The sequence below is a fragment of the Cupressus sempervirens genome, chromosome 5, assembly GCF_028749045.1.
Source record: "Cupressus sempervirens isolate cs-2001-9-10 chromosome 5, ASM2874904v1, whole genome shotgun sequence".
Classification (NCBI taxonomy): Eukaryota; Viridiplantae; Streptophyta; class Pinopsida; order Cupressales; family Cupressaceae; genus Cupressus; species Cupressus sempervirens.
Genome location: NC_143122.1, coordinates 554,458,425 through 554,473,492, shown reverse-complemented (window position 1 = coordinate 554,473,492; position 15,068 = coordinate 554,458,425).

Genomic DNA, 15,068 nt, shown 5'->3' with positions numbered 1-15,068 from the left:
TCTAATCCTATTTGAACATACAAATGGTGTTTTTCTCATATCTTGGGTGTACTAAATCTATTTGAAAATAAGATATCACTATAAAATTGGTTCTGAGCCCATCGTATTGGTGAAGGTTTGATTTACTAATTTTTCTTCCTTGATGGAATTTTTTCTTGTCAAAGTTAGGGGTTCTATTTTTCATTTTGGGAGACATCTTGAGCATCCATACTCCATTTTTCAAAAACTTTATATTGTTGGAAAGTTTGTTTCGTGCTCCTTGTAATGATGCTGGTTTTTTTCTAAATTATGCTCCATGTACTTTCTAATCATTTTTTTGTATTTTTGTACTTTGGTGGATATCTTGGTTTCTTCAAGTCTAGGGACCATTTTGATTGGATGACTCATCTTGGGATATACTTTTTATTGTATCATCTCTATGTCTCTTTTGAACTTTGTTGTCATCTATCGTAAGAATTTATGCAAATGCATTGAGACAAAAATCCATATTTTATTTGTCCTCTTGTGACCTACCACATCTTTTGCCTTATTGTAGATGCATTACCTTTGTTTTTCATCTACCTTTTTCAAGTGTGTTTTCTCTCCATGACACTAGCCTCATGATTTGTGTCTACAACATGACTACCTCACAACACTATTATATATTTTCTATGCATCTTTTTATTCTTTGTTCCTTGACATCTAGTGCTTGTTGGCCCACTTTTTCAGTTTCCTATCACATTACCTTTGTCTATATTAGGGGGGGGTTTATCTTGTTGATTCTTATGCTTCCTTGGTTCATTGGAGTGAGCTTTGTATATAGTTTTTGTTCCTATATAATAGGTGGATGTAGTGGATAGGTACCCATGCATTTTAGTGAGATGAATCACTTACCATATTGAAACTTTTCTTTATGTTCTTATTTTAGACAAAATTGTCCATGGTCAATGGATCAAATCTTCACAATTTGGTGTTTTCACCATCCTAATCTTCAAGTTTAGTTGTTTTCCTTTGTTTTCACCCCGATTCAAGTATTTTTATTTTAGGGCACTCATATAGATTATAGTCTTCTCTACCTAGTTAGGTTCTATTTGAGTGGAGGTTCTTTAGACTGTAGAACCCAAATTGTTATTTCTAGTGGAATACTAAGATTAGACAAAGAATTCAACAAAACAAAAAAAGTTAACACCTGTGAAAAGAACTTCAACAAGAAACCAAAACAATAACAAACGGAATGCAAACCTCACTCCTTTAGGAAACATCAAGTTGAAGAGGATTTGTCCAAGTGATGGAGATGCATGGTCAAGTGTGCCTCAAGCCTTCAAAGGATAGTGAAAGGGAGTGCAAGTGTAGATGGATTTTGCTATTATAAGGGTATTTTGGTAGTTTTTTGGCTCTCAAAATAGCATCATAACATTAGCATAGAAGTGGATATTGATTGTGAGAGGAGAGGTTTCATTTATATTCCAAATATGTGATGATGAAGGGTCAAGATGAAAAGATGAGGGATGGCTAGGATGCAAGAAGAGGGAAGCACATGGATTGTGCTTTCTCAAATCCATAGCCTTGTGACAAGTGTCAGAAGGAGAGAGGACTTGAGAAGGTGGAAAAAATAGAGGGAAAGTGGGGAAATGAAGGAGATATGAGGGGGGGGGGGGGGGTGTAATAGGAATGTAAGAGAATTTAAGGGATGTGTAAGGGGTCATTAAGTCTCTGTAAGAGCCTTTAATGCATGGGGGTGGGGGATTTGACTTTGGTTTGATTTAGGAATTCTTAATCTAGGATTAAAGTTGTGCACATGATTAAGGTGAGGATTAGGCTTGGATTAGAGGTAAAATTAGGGTGCAAGTGAGTTAGGTACTCAAGTGGGTTTAATTAGTTAGCTAAGTGAGGTTAGCATGGGTGAATGGGTTCGATATAGCTAATGATAGGGATTGGTTTATTAAATAAATTATTTAATAAAAGGGGATGTGTTATTAAATTAAATAGACATAGTCCAATCATTTAATTTAATAGGAGAATAGGGATTTAATTGATAATTTAGACTTTGGATTATCATTTAAATTTATCAATTAGACTATAGTTAATTAAAATTAATTAATTAACTAGGGGATGACAATAAATTAATTAAATATTAAATACTTAATTAATGATGCCTTAGAAGATGACTAAATAGGACTACTTAAATGATGTAATCAGATTTAGGTGTCTACATTTTTCCCTCTTTGACATAGTGTTGGGACAACACGATTTCGAAGAAGTTTGAAGATAAACAATATAAAGAAGATTTTTAAAGCAACAAAGTTGGCCTAGTCTTGAAAAGAAAGAGCAGAGACTAATGATGCCCCCTCAAGAAGGTAGTGTGGAGAGAAGATGAGGCTCAATAGCTTTTGGAATAGTAGGAGAATCTATGGTGAGCAAGATGACGCAAATTGGTTAAGAGAGGGTGAATAGGGACTCAAACTCTCACTATGGGAGAATAAAATAAAATAGAACCATGTGCACAAGAATAATCATGGGTTAAGAACTCAGGTTGGGGATTGGGGAGGAGGGATTGGTTGTTTAAATTGAACCCAGGTGGGGTGATGATGGTGGGATGAAGGAGGTTTGGAAACTTTAGATATATGAGGTTGTTGGATCATGATTTTAGGACCGATTGGATTGAATGCTTAGATAGGATTTTTAATTGGATATTGTGGGATTATGAAAAGTGGCTAGTGTTTTGATAGAGTGGAGGGAGATGGAATACATTAAAGTTTGAGCATGGGGATGTTCCAAAAGAGAGAATCACCATGTAGTTGAGCACTGAGTTTGATATAGGAGTATTGGAGACATGCCAAGGTATGAAGAATATCAAGGCCTTTTCACCATTATTACATGGACTAACACACAAAAAGCACACAAGTATTTCCCCAACATCACACATGAATCCTAGAGGGATCAGACTAGAAATGACACTGGATAACCCATAGACAAATAGTATTTCCCAAGTGCACCATGTAACAACAAGTGGTCATACTTTTGGAAAATGAAAGGGTCACATCTGACTAACTCACAAGTAGAAAAAAGAAAAAGACCTGATCAAGACCTTGCTCTCAAATTGCCCCATTTGCAACACACCATGATATAAAGGATCATGGTGACCTTGAGGAGGGAAAAACCATTTTTTTGGAAAAGATAATCAAGAACCAAAATTGAAATCCAATATCGAAAGAAAGTGTAAATCAACAGAAAATAACCTTTTGCCAAAGAGATCGATAGGACAGGAGACACACAAACCAAGATTAGATGAGGGGAAAGTTGTATCCTATAATGATCTATTGGTGGTATCTAGAGGGGAAATGTGATTGAGGCAAACATAAACTTTTAGGACAAAACTTTGATGACAAAGGATCTCAAATGAGGACTTTCTAAAATGCATGGCTAGGAGAATTATAGATTTTGATCAGACATGACTAACACAAAAATTAAGATGTACAATGGTACTAAGCTAAGGACCGACTTTGAGAGATGTACCACTGACTAACCACAATATTTATAAGGACCACTATACAAAAGATTAGTATGATAGGATAGCAGAACATATTTGATAGAGTATAATATGAACAAGCTCAGGATGAGGAGATAGCAAGATGTGCTAGTATAGTACACTGATTATAATATAGGGGGTATGATACATGTGGAAACTGCCAAGATATAATATACTACTGAGATTCAAATTACAAGCTTAGGAATAGGGTAGTGATATGTGTGTTGTGATGTGATGCTGGAACATCTTAGGAACATGGGGAGATGGATGAGTGTATCAAATGAGAGGGTGGGAGGGTGTGGATCATTTATAGATAATGGGAAGGCCAAGTACACATGGTGCCTATTACTAGGTTTTCACCAAGGTACGTATCAAAGGTCTTTGAATTGCGAAGTTTTCACCATTGGATGCTTATTTTTCTCTTTACTTTTTTTTTATTCTTAGTATTTGTTTTTTTGGATATTTTGACTTTTTTGGTCTTTTATTTAGGACTTTTAAAGATTTTTTTTCCTTTTTCAAAATTAGCAAGATACACTAAGGGGCTCATGCGTAAAACTTCTTGAGGTTAATGATGTTGGTGGGATCATTCAATGTTTCACCTTCAAGTGTTGATAGATGATAGGCTCCTAAACTAAAAGATGTTGTGACAACATATGGACCAAGCCATGTGGGCTCAAACATTCCCTTCTTTTCTTGATCTTCCTAGACTTTCATGTTTTCTTTGAGGACCATGTCACCTGCTTGAAATTTTTGTGGGTGAATTTTTTTTTTGAAGTTGTTCTTGAGCTGATTTTGATAGATTGTGAGGTGGTCATAGGCCTGTTGCCTACTTTTATCTAGTAGATCCAACTATGTGATTCTAGTGACTCTGTAGTCATTATCTGATATCTATCCTCACAAAGATATGCACAATGATGGGAGTTCAACCTTAATAGGTAGGATTGCTTTGATACCATAGAAAAAGGAGTACAGAGTCATGCTTGTGGATGTACAAAATGATGTGCACTAAGCCCATAAGGCTAGGTTAATTTGTAGATGCCAATTATAGATAGAGTCATTGATAACTTTCTTGATGATTTTGAGTAAGATTTTGTTAGTTTCCTTAGCTTGAATATTACCTTGTGGAAAGTATAGGTTGGAGAAATGGTGATGAATGTGGAGGGAGGTGCACAACTCTTCCATATTGAGGTTTTCAAAGTTACCTCCATGGTCTATAAAAATGGTAGCATGGATACTGAAGTGATATATAATGTGATAGAGGATGAATTTGGAAACCTAAATTCATGTAGTGGTGACAAGTAGGACTGCCTCCACCCACTTGGTGAAGTAATTTGTAGCCATGATGATCCATTTGTGGCCTTCTAAAATAGGGGTACTATGATATTGATAAGGTCAAGCCCAAGCATACAAATGGCCATGGTGGTGTGATAGGTTGGAGATGTTGAACTAGATCTTGTATAAAATTTGCATGTTGCTAGCATGGTAGACACCTTTTGAGAAATTCACAAGCATAATGTTCAATGGTAGGCCAATAGTATCCAACTCTCAAGATTTGTCATGCTAGGACTATACCACTTGTATGAGCACCACAATGTCTAAAATGCACCTCTTTTAATGTCATGGCTGCCTCACTTTGGTCTAAACACCTAGAGAGTGTATCATGATAACCTAAAAAATATAAGGTATTGGCTATGATAGTGTAGTGGGATGCTTTGAGAATGAGGTTTTGGCATTAGTTTCATATGAGGTGAGGGGATATGATAACATTTTTTAAATAAGAATGAATTTTGTGGTACCACAAGGATTGGGGACTAACTAAGATGCATACTCATGTTGATTCATCATTCCCATATATGGGCTCATATAACTACTCGACTAAGAACTCATACTATGTAGCTTCTCAACGGATTTCCAAGAGTGAACTAATGGTGGCCATTGCATCTACAACCTTGTTTTGCAACCTTGGTACCTATGTGAATTGGATATTGGTGAAATGTTACTTTAACTAATCAACCAAGTCTTTGTAGGGTAGCAACTTGTCATCCTTTGTTTGGTATTCATCAAGGACTTGCATGATAATTAGTTGCAAGTCTCCAAAGACCTGTAACTCTATTATATTCCATTGAAAAAATTTATTGAGCCCTACAATTAGAGCTTCATATTATGAGATGTTATTGGTGTATTGGAATTGTAGCTTGAATTCTTTGGGAATGTAGTCACCTTGAGGAGTAACCAACAATATTCTATCTCTTGATTTGTGAGATGTGTAAGATCCATCAAAATATAGATTCCATGTAAGTTGTTCTTCTATCATGCAAATATGTTCATCTAGAAACTCCATAACAAGAGGATAACCATCAACTAATGGTGCATCAACCAAGTGATCTATTATAGCATGACCCTTGATTGTTCTTCTATCAACATATTGGATGTCAAATTCACTGAGGAGTATGACCTATTTTTCTAGATGGCATGTGAGTGTTTTACTTGAGAGCATATATTTTAAAGGATCAATCTTTGACATGAGCTTTATAGTATGACTAAGCATCTAGTGGTGAAGCTTTTGAGTGGAAAAACCATTGCTAAATAAGATTTTCCATAGGAGTGTAGTTAAGTTCATAGCTGACAAGAGTGTGACTAATGTAGTAAATGGCTCTTTTCCTTCCATTATCATCAAGATGGGCCAAAAGTGACCCTAGTGTAGTTGGTGTAGCTGATATATACAAGAGCAATGGTCTCCCAAAAATTGGTGGTACCAAGATGGGTGGATTTTCTAGATATTTCTTGATCTTGTCAAAGTTGCATTAACTAATAGGATCCTATTTGAAATTCTAGTCCACCTTGAGTAGATGTGTGATGGCTAGCATTTACCTATTAGTTGTGAGATGAACTACCTTTTGGATTTTAATTTACCCTAAAGAGAGAAAAGTTGTCACAATGTCTTGGGTGGAGGCATATCCATGATGTCCTTGACTTTTTGTGGGTCAATTTCAATGCCACATCATAATACAATAAACTGAGGAGCTTTCTAGATGTGATGCCAAAGATGAATTTCTTGGGGTTAAGCATGATGTAGTACTTTGCTAAAAAATCAAACACTTCTTCAAGGTGAGTCAAGTGATCCATGGCATCAATAGATTTGACCAATATGTTGTCTACATAATCTTCAAGGGTTTATGGATGAGGTCATAGAAAATGAGTGTCATAGCTTGTTGATAGGTTGCCCCTACATTCTTTAATCCAAGTGGAATTATGTTATAGTACAAGGTTCCCTAAGGGGTGGTGAATATTGTATTATGTTGACCCTCTTTTTCTATTTGCATTTGATTATATTAATAGAATTTTTCCATGAGGGATAATAGTTCATGGCCAGCTGTGAGATCCACAATCATGTAAATATTTGGCAAAGGGAAATCATCTTTGGGGTAGGCCTTATTGAGGTCCCTATAATCTCTATAGATCCTAATATCACTAGAGGACATTATGAATGGTACCATGTTCAAAATCCCCTCTAAGTAGTCGATTAGATGGATGACCTTTGCTTCCAACATCTTTTTTAATTCTTCTTTTACTAGCAAGGTGAGCTTGGGATGCATTTTTTGTTAGTCTCAAAATGGTTTTTGACACTTGAGTGCCAACACACTTAATCACTTTCTACATTGGAGCTAAGTACACCATGTATGTTGAGCCACATCATGAGCTGAGTCAGAGTAGTCTTCAGATGTTGGGTGATTTTTAGGTGCTGAGTAAACTTTAGGTGTCAAGTGAAGATCAGGTGCCGAGCATGATACAAGTGTTGAGTGACATTTGAGTGCTGAGTCATAGATGATGTTGAGCAATATAGAAATACAGCAAGTGTCAAGTAAGCCAGTTTAGTATAAGTGCCAAGCATCAGAGATTAGTAAGTGTTGAGCAACACAGAATGCACATATGAGTTTGTAACATTGCAAATTCAGATGTACACCATTTTTATGGCCGACATATGATGAATCTTGAAGGATTAAAAGATAAGATTGAATCTTTTTGTATTTCCCATGCAATCAGCATGCAACCAATAAGAAAAATTGAGAAGGCATGCAGCCAATTGTAAATGTGCAAGAAATAAGCGAGAAATAGTGTGGATCATAGATCCATACCTAATCCTAACTCTTCAAATGTCTTTATAAGGAAGAAAAAATTACATTGAACCCTATGGTGGATGGACGAGGGTGTGCAAGGAAAATTAATTCTCAGAGTGAGGAGTATCAGATCACAAAGGATCAAGATTAGAAAAAGCAGATCAAGTTCTTGTATTCAGCAATCGAAGGATTGTAAGCTATTAGGTTTATTACACCTAATACTCTCTAGCAATTGTATTAGAAAGAAAATCCTATGGTAATAGGTTAGCTTAGCAACTATTTTGTAAATCCTATAAATAGGTGATGAAATCCTTTAGCAGGGTAACACTTCTTGTAAAGTATTTGAAATCCTTTAACTAGGTCACTATTGATATAGTGTAAAGCCTTTAACAAGGTAGGCCTTTAATAGGGTAGACCATCAGAAGTGGTTAAACCTTATTGTTGCAGTAAATTTTGTGGGTATCATCCCCACCCCAGTTTTACCTTCTTATTCTTGGAGGGTTTCTGGGTTACCAAAATTTCAAGTGTTATGTGGTGATGATTATGTGTTTTTCATAATTGTTTGATATGTTTATATGCATGCAATCTACTTTCAGTTAAGAAAAAGTTTTAATGGTCAAAACACAATACTTATGATTCACCCTCCCCCCCCCCCCCTTAGAAGCATTGTTCCTATTTGAATATTCCAAAAATTGGTATTAGAGCATCAAGGTTCTCACAAGGAGAAGTCTAACAACTTGGAGAAAAATATCTAAAGATGGAAGTCTTCAAACTTGGGAAGATTATTGACAATCAAGTGATTGATGTGCAACTGGCTCTACACAAAGTCGAGGAAGCAAGCGAGGAATTGAGAAAATCCTTGAAGAGAAGGAAGGATATAGCCATAGCTAAAAATGATATAAACTACAAGGAGATTGATACCACAAAACTGTGTACCAATGGAGACACCAAAGAGTTTGATGCAGCAATAGCAGAACTAATGGAGAAAAAAAAAGTTCAAGCATATGAGACAAGATCTCTCAAGATGGAACATGAATCTCATGCAATAATGTTATGTGAAATCATTGAACAAAAGAAAAGAGCAGTTGAGGACAAAGTCATGATGGAAAATGACAAAAGAAATCTTGCAAACAGACTTGAAGAAAAATGTACTGAATTATCAAGGATCTCAAACATGCAAATGGATAAACTTGCCCAAATAATGAATCTTCATCATGAACTCAACATAAAAGATATTGAGATCTCTACTTTGAAGATGTAGAATGAACAACTGTAGAATGAATTCAATAGAGAAAAAGAGGTAGCAGAGAATCTCAAAAAATCAAGTGAAGCCATCAAGTACTTTGAACAATTGATGAAATTTCCAAGATCAGCCCATGATACATTAGGACTTGGATACAATAGCACTAAAATTGGAGAATCATCAAAGAGAATTCAAAAAAGAAGTGACAAAGGTAAGGATTCTAAACTTACTTGTAATTACTATAATAAAAGGGGGCATACTGCTAATGTTTGCAGGAGTAGAAGAATCAATCAGACAAACACACCCAAAAACAAAAGTTACTGTCACAAGTGCAACATGCAAGGACATATGACACAAGATTGCAGATCCAAAGTTACTAGGACACAAAGATTTGATGGACATTGTTATAATTGTAAGAAGTTTGGACACAAAGCACTTGAATGCAGATCAAAGCCTATGTGGACATCAAATCAACAAACAAAAACAAAAGGAAATGAAAATTAGTACCATTGGGATTAAAACACTAGGTATAGCTATCATTATTGTCAAGAATATGGACATATACCTCAAAATTGCATAAAAACACATTTTAGAGGGAATTATAGTAGGTGGTTAAGTCAAAACACATATTTCAGTTGCCTAAAAATTGGTCACATCAGTAGAAATTGTCCTACAAGGTCAAAAGCACCAAAAATTGAATCAAACAAGGGCAAAGAAAAGATTGATGAGGAATACATTAGAACAAACATAAAGAAGACATGGTAGAAAAAGAATGAATCAAATACATCCAATGAAAGGGTCACTTCACCCACAAGGTCAAGTGATCATTTCTCATCTAATTAATCTCAAGATAAGTCTATGGGGTTGATACATACAAGGAAGTATCATACATTAGCCCTAAATCATGAAGAACCAATGCAAAGTACAAATCTACATGAAACAAGATGCCAAGACAAAGTGATGCCGAGATTGTCTTTGGATGTCGAGTAAAATCCTAGTGGAAGCCAAGTTCCTAACAGTGACCGAGTTGATGACTGATGCTGAGTTAAGAAACTCCTATGGAAGCTGAGTAAAATAAGAATGTAGTGCAAGCCGAGTAATGTTAAAAATCCTTCATAAGTTGAGTTTGTAGTTGAGCATTTAATGCAATGGAAATAGGGTATATTATTGCAATTTCAATCATTTTTCCTCATCATGATCAAGAAGCAGAGGAGATAAAGAGCACAGAGTGACTTCACAATAGAGAATCCAATATTCCAAGAAAATTGCAACCTCCTACAATGAGTTTTCATTGATCTTAAGGTATTTTCATTTGTGCCAAGCTACGTAGTTTCATATTTTTGTGTAAAAGAAGCCCTAGTTTACATAAATGGCTTTGAGTTCCAAGAAAACCCTAGAAAAAGAATCATTTGAAGTCTAGCAAGTGTCTAATGAAGTTAGGTAGCCTAATTTTTGCCCTATTCCTGAAGTGGCACACAAAAATGACCCAGCCAGAGCCCTTTCTTGCATACCCCCAAATGTTGTCATGGTTTAGGATGTAAGAAGATGTTACAATTGTAAGATAGGAGCCCTAGGAGACATGGAAATTGGAGAAGCCTTTGAAAAGTTGTGTGTCAATGGAGTATTAAAAGATGAATACAAAATTGTTGAAAGGAAGGGCTTGACACAAGTTTTAAGTTTTCCCACCATATTTAAGACAAAGTGGATCAGACTTGTATTGAGAAAAATTCATGATGGTAGCCTGTGGTTAGAAGATGTCCTTGTCAAACTAACAAAAAGAATAATTCATAGGGTAACTAGATATCCTATCCTAGATCAGCACAAGACCTTGAGAAGTGAATCCAAGGAGGTCATTGAAAAAAAAATACAAGTGCTCAGTGGAACAAGAGAGGAATGACTATTCATACCATTCAAGATCCTCTAGTTGAGTTTGCTATTAGAGTTATTGCCCACAAATTCTACCAATCCAATAGACTCAACAGTGTTTCATGCATAGCAGTAGATGTAGGTTATAAACTGGTGAAAAAGGATCATACTTATGATCTTGCTGAACTACAACTACAACAGATAAATGAAAACCTAACTGCCATAAGAAGGACAAAGGGTGCTCAATGTAAATTTAGAGCAATTTTGGTTTGTATATTCTTTTATGTTCAGAATGAATTTCCTTCTTTTGGCAAAGTAACATGGAGGAGTGATAAGACTATCATATCCCAAATAAATGAGTATATAGAACAAATGGGAGAAAATTTTGATACTCTGATGACAAGCTATTTTCAGGATTTCAAGAAATCCATGAAGCAAAGGGTGAGAATAATAGTTTCTTTAGTAGAAAAACATATTAATGATATATGTTTCTTAGTTGATATTGACTTCACCTACATTCAAGCTACAATTCCAAGATGGCTAAGGCCATTTGGTTATGAAATCAATGTTGATGAAGCATCTGTAGCAATAACTACATTATTAGCAGAAGAAATAGATAAGAGTGCCCCACATTTTGGCACTTATGATGTGGTAAGATAAAAAATAAATATGGAATTAAAAACTGCCTCCACATTGAAAAAGAAAGATAAATTGATGAAGAAAATTAAGAAGCAATTTGGTGAAGGGGTAGAGGTTGAAGCTGAAGACGATGATGATGACAATGATGATGAAGAGGATGAACAAGAGCAAGGCCCAATGGAATTAACTCAAGGCCTAGGTGAAGACAAGGAGGAAGGTGCTGAGGAAGAAGAAACCAAGGAAGCACCAACCCAAGCTAAGCCAAAGAAAAGAAAGGCAAAAGATCAGCCTCTAGCTTAGCCCAAACCAAAGAAAGCTACCATACCATCACCCCAAAAGCCAACAACCAGAGCTACAACAAGGGCCTCTACTCAAAAAGCTAAAGAGAAAGAAACAAAGAAGAAACCAATCAAGAAGACACAGGATGAGCCTAGGAAAAGAAGAAGATATGTAGCTCAACCTGATATTGATGAAGAAGATCAATCTGAAAAGGTAAGTCATTCTTCAGTTGATATAATATGTAAAAAGATTGGAAATGGAGATTTAAGAAATATAAATAAAGTTGATTTCAATAAGTTCACTAAAGAAGAATAGAATAGAATACATGAATCAATTTATGGAATGATGGCACAGTTCAAGTACACCCCTCTTGAACTAGATGGACAATTGCCAAATGAACTATCAAAAATTGTAGAAGACAGATGGCATTTTTCTTTAAGAATGGAAAAGGAGATGAGAGAAACAACTCTAGCGAGCATACTCCTTGATTTGACTAAGGAGCAAGTAGAAAAAGTAGTCAAAAGGCACAATGCTAGGTTTACACCTAAATATAGGGCATTCTTCATTCTCCAAAAAAAAATGGAAGATATTGTATAAAGTACAACCAAATCATGGAAGAACTTGTAAAAAAAGATTGAAGATTTTCTTGAAGAAGAATAAAAGGAAGAAGCTTCTGCTCCACTAGAAGAAAGAAGAAAAAGGAGAGAAGAGAAGACAAAAGTAGAACAAGAAGAAGAGAAGAAGGAAGAAGAAAAGAGAGAAACAGAGGAGGAGAAACCAAAGCAAGATAAAATAGAAATAGCTGAGCAAGAGCAGCAACAAGATTAGAGTGTGCAAGACACACAAATAATGCCTTCTAGCCCTCCTCATGTACCCATCACACCTATAGAAACAATAACTGTACAGGATGTTCTTAACACTTCTACTCAGAACATCAATCCATTAACTGCAGAGGATCTCAAAAGAATCCTTGACCAATCTATGTAACAAGCAAGATTATGTGCAGATCCAGTATTGGTCAGTATGGATGAACTACAAAAACTAGTAGAAAACACAGAAGAACCACCTTCCAACATCTCTACAGCTACTAGTGGTCAACTTCAAATGCCAATAGTTGTTTCAACAGGCATAGTTGACACCACAGTTCAGAAGACAAGTGTAGCAGCAAACAAAGAACTAGAACAAATAGGACAGACTATTGCATCTGATCCTATAGCACAAACACAAGGTGCACTTCCTACAATTATAATAACTGATCAAGGAAGACAACATGAGGATAAAATAGAAGAAATCCCTAAAGAGTAGGAGGCAATACAAACATTGATAAATTTGCCTACCTTGGGGACTCCTACACAAAAGCCTTTACAAATATTTGCACTAGGATCAAGCTCTACAAATATTGCAAGGATACTTCACTATGGAGACCTTGAACTAGATAAGGAGATAGTCATACCAAGTTATGACTCAAAAACAATCAACATTGATCAAATCAATAAGGTGCATGAAGCACTAAATAGAAGAAAGAGGTAAGAAATACTCAAAAAGGAGTATCAACAAAAGCAAACAATGCATGAAATTAAAGATATATTTATGGATGCTTTCAGTCTTCAGTCACTAGATGAGTCAAAGCATATCATGGAACAATTATCAGATATTGTTGAATAGGTGACAAATGCAGACCTAGAAAAAAATGCAAAAATCATGGAATGGTCTGAAAGAAAATTTAAAGGAAAAGTTAATGAGAAAATATTCAGTGAAATAACACTTTCTCAGACAGAATTGGAAAAGGTCATAGACAAAGTCAAAAAGGTACTTGAGAATATATTCTCATTATACAAAAAGTTGTGTGACTTTTCATATTTCACACAAGAGACCAGCCAAAAGATAAGGAGCCTAGAAAGAAATTTGAATATTTCTAGCATGCAACTACCTAAAGATCCAGCTCAAAGTGAAGCATTTTACTTAGACGCTTCACACTCAGAAAGAGATAGTTGTATTAATAGTAGAAGAGGCCACCATCAAGGCCAAACTATTACAACTCCAATCTTCTATAACCCCACATTTGAAAATCCTCCATAAAGAACAAGTCTATGCTGAAACTGTTCTCAAGAAAGACCCTAATCTTTCTACTTCAGAAGGACTTATTCATCTTGCTGCAGAGATTGCCCTCTAGCATAAATCATTGGAAATTGCTTTGTATAATTGGGATGCAGCTCTTAGGATGATTATGGAGGTAAACAACACATTTTTGGTGAAATATGGTCTTAACACTTAAAACCCTCTGACATATGTGACAAAAAGGGGGAGATAATAAAAAAAGGGGGGGAGATAATAAAATAGGGGGAGACAAGATAATGGGGGAGATAAGACAACAAAGGTAGAGCATGATATACAACATCAAATTTTGGTTACCAAGATAGCACTGATAATGGTACAATCAACTCAGGGGGAGTTACAATACTTTTGAGGTATATATATTGTACATTACAAATTTTGACTGTATATACCAAGCAGATTAGTATATGAACTCATAAGGTTAGTTAAGTGTTTTTGTCACTCATGTCAAAGGGGGAGATTGTTAGTCTCAAAATGGCTTTTGAAACTTGAGTGCCAACACACTTAATCACTTTCTACATTGGAGCTGAGTACACCATGTATGCTGAGCCACAACATGAGCCGAGTCAGAGTAGTCTTTAGATGTCGAGTGATCTTCAGGTGCCAAGTAAACTTTAGGTGCCGAGTAAAGATTAGGTGCCAAGCATGATACAAGTGCCAAGTGACATTTGAGTGTTGAGTCATAGATGATGTCGAGCAATATAGAAATACAACAAGTGCTGAGTAAGCCAGTTTAGTATAAGTGTCGAGCATCAAAGATCAGTAAGTGCCGAGCAACACAAAATGCACATACAAGTTTGTAACATTGCAAATTTAGATGTAAACCATTTTTATGGCCGACATATGATGAATCTTGAAGGATTAAAAGATAAGATCAAATCTTTTGTATTTCCCATGCAATCAGCATGCAGCCAATAAGAAAAATTGAGAAGGCATGCAACCAATTGTAAATGTGCAATAAATAAGTAGGAAATAGTGTGGATCATAGATAAATACCTAATCCTAAGTCTTTGAATGTCTTTATAAGGAAGATGAAATTACATTGAACCCTATGGTGGATCGATGAGGGTGTGAAAAGAAAATTAATTCTCAGAGTGAAGAGTATCAGATCACAAAGGATCAAGATTAGAAAAAGCAGATCAAGTTCCTATATTTAGCAATCGAAGGATCATAAGCCATCAGGTTTATTATACCTAATACTCTCCAGCAATTGTATTAGAAAGAAAATCCTATGGTAATAGGTTAGCTTAGTAGCTATTTTGTAAATCCTATAAATAGGTGATGAAATCCTTTAGCAAGG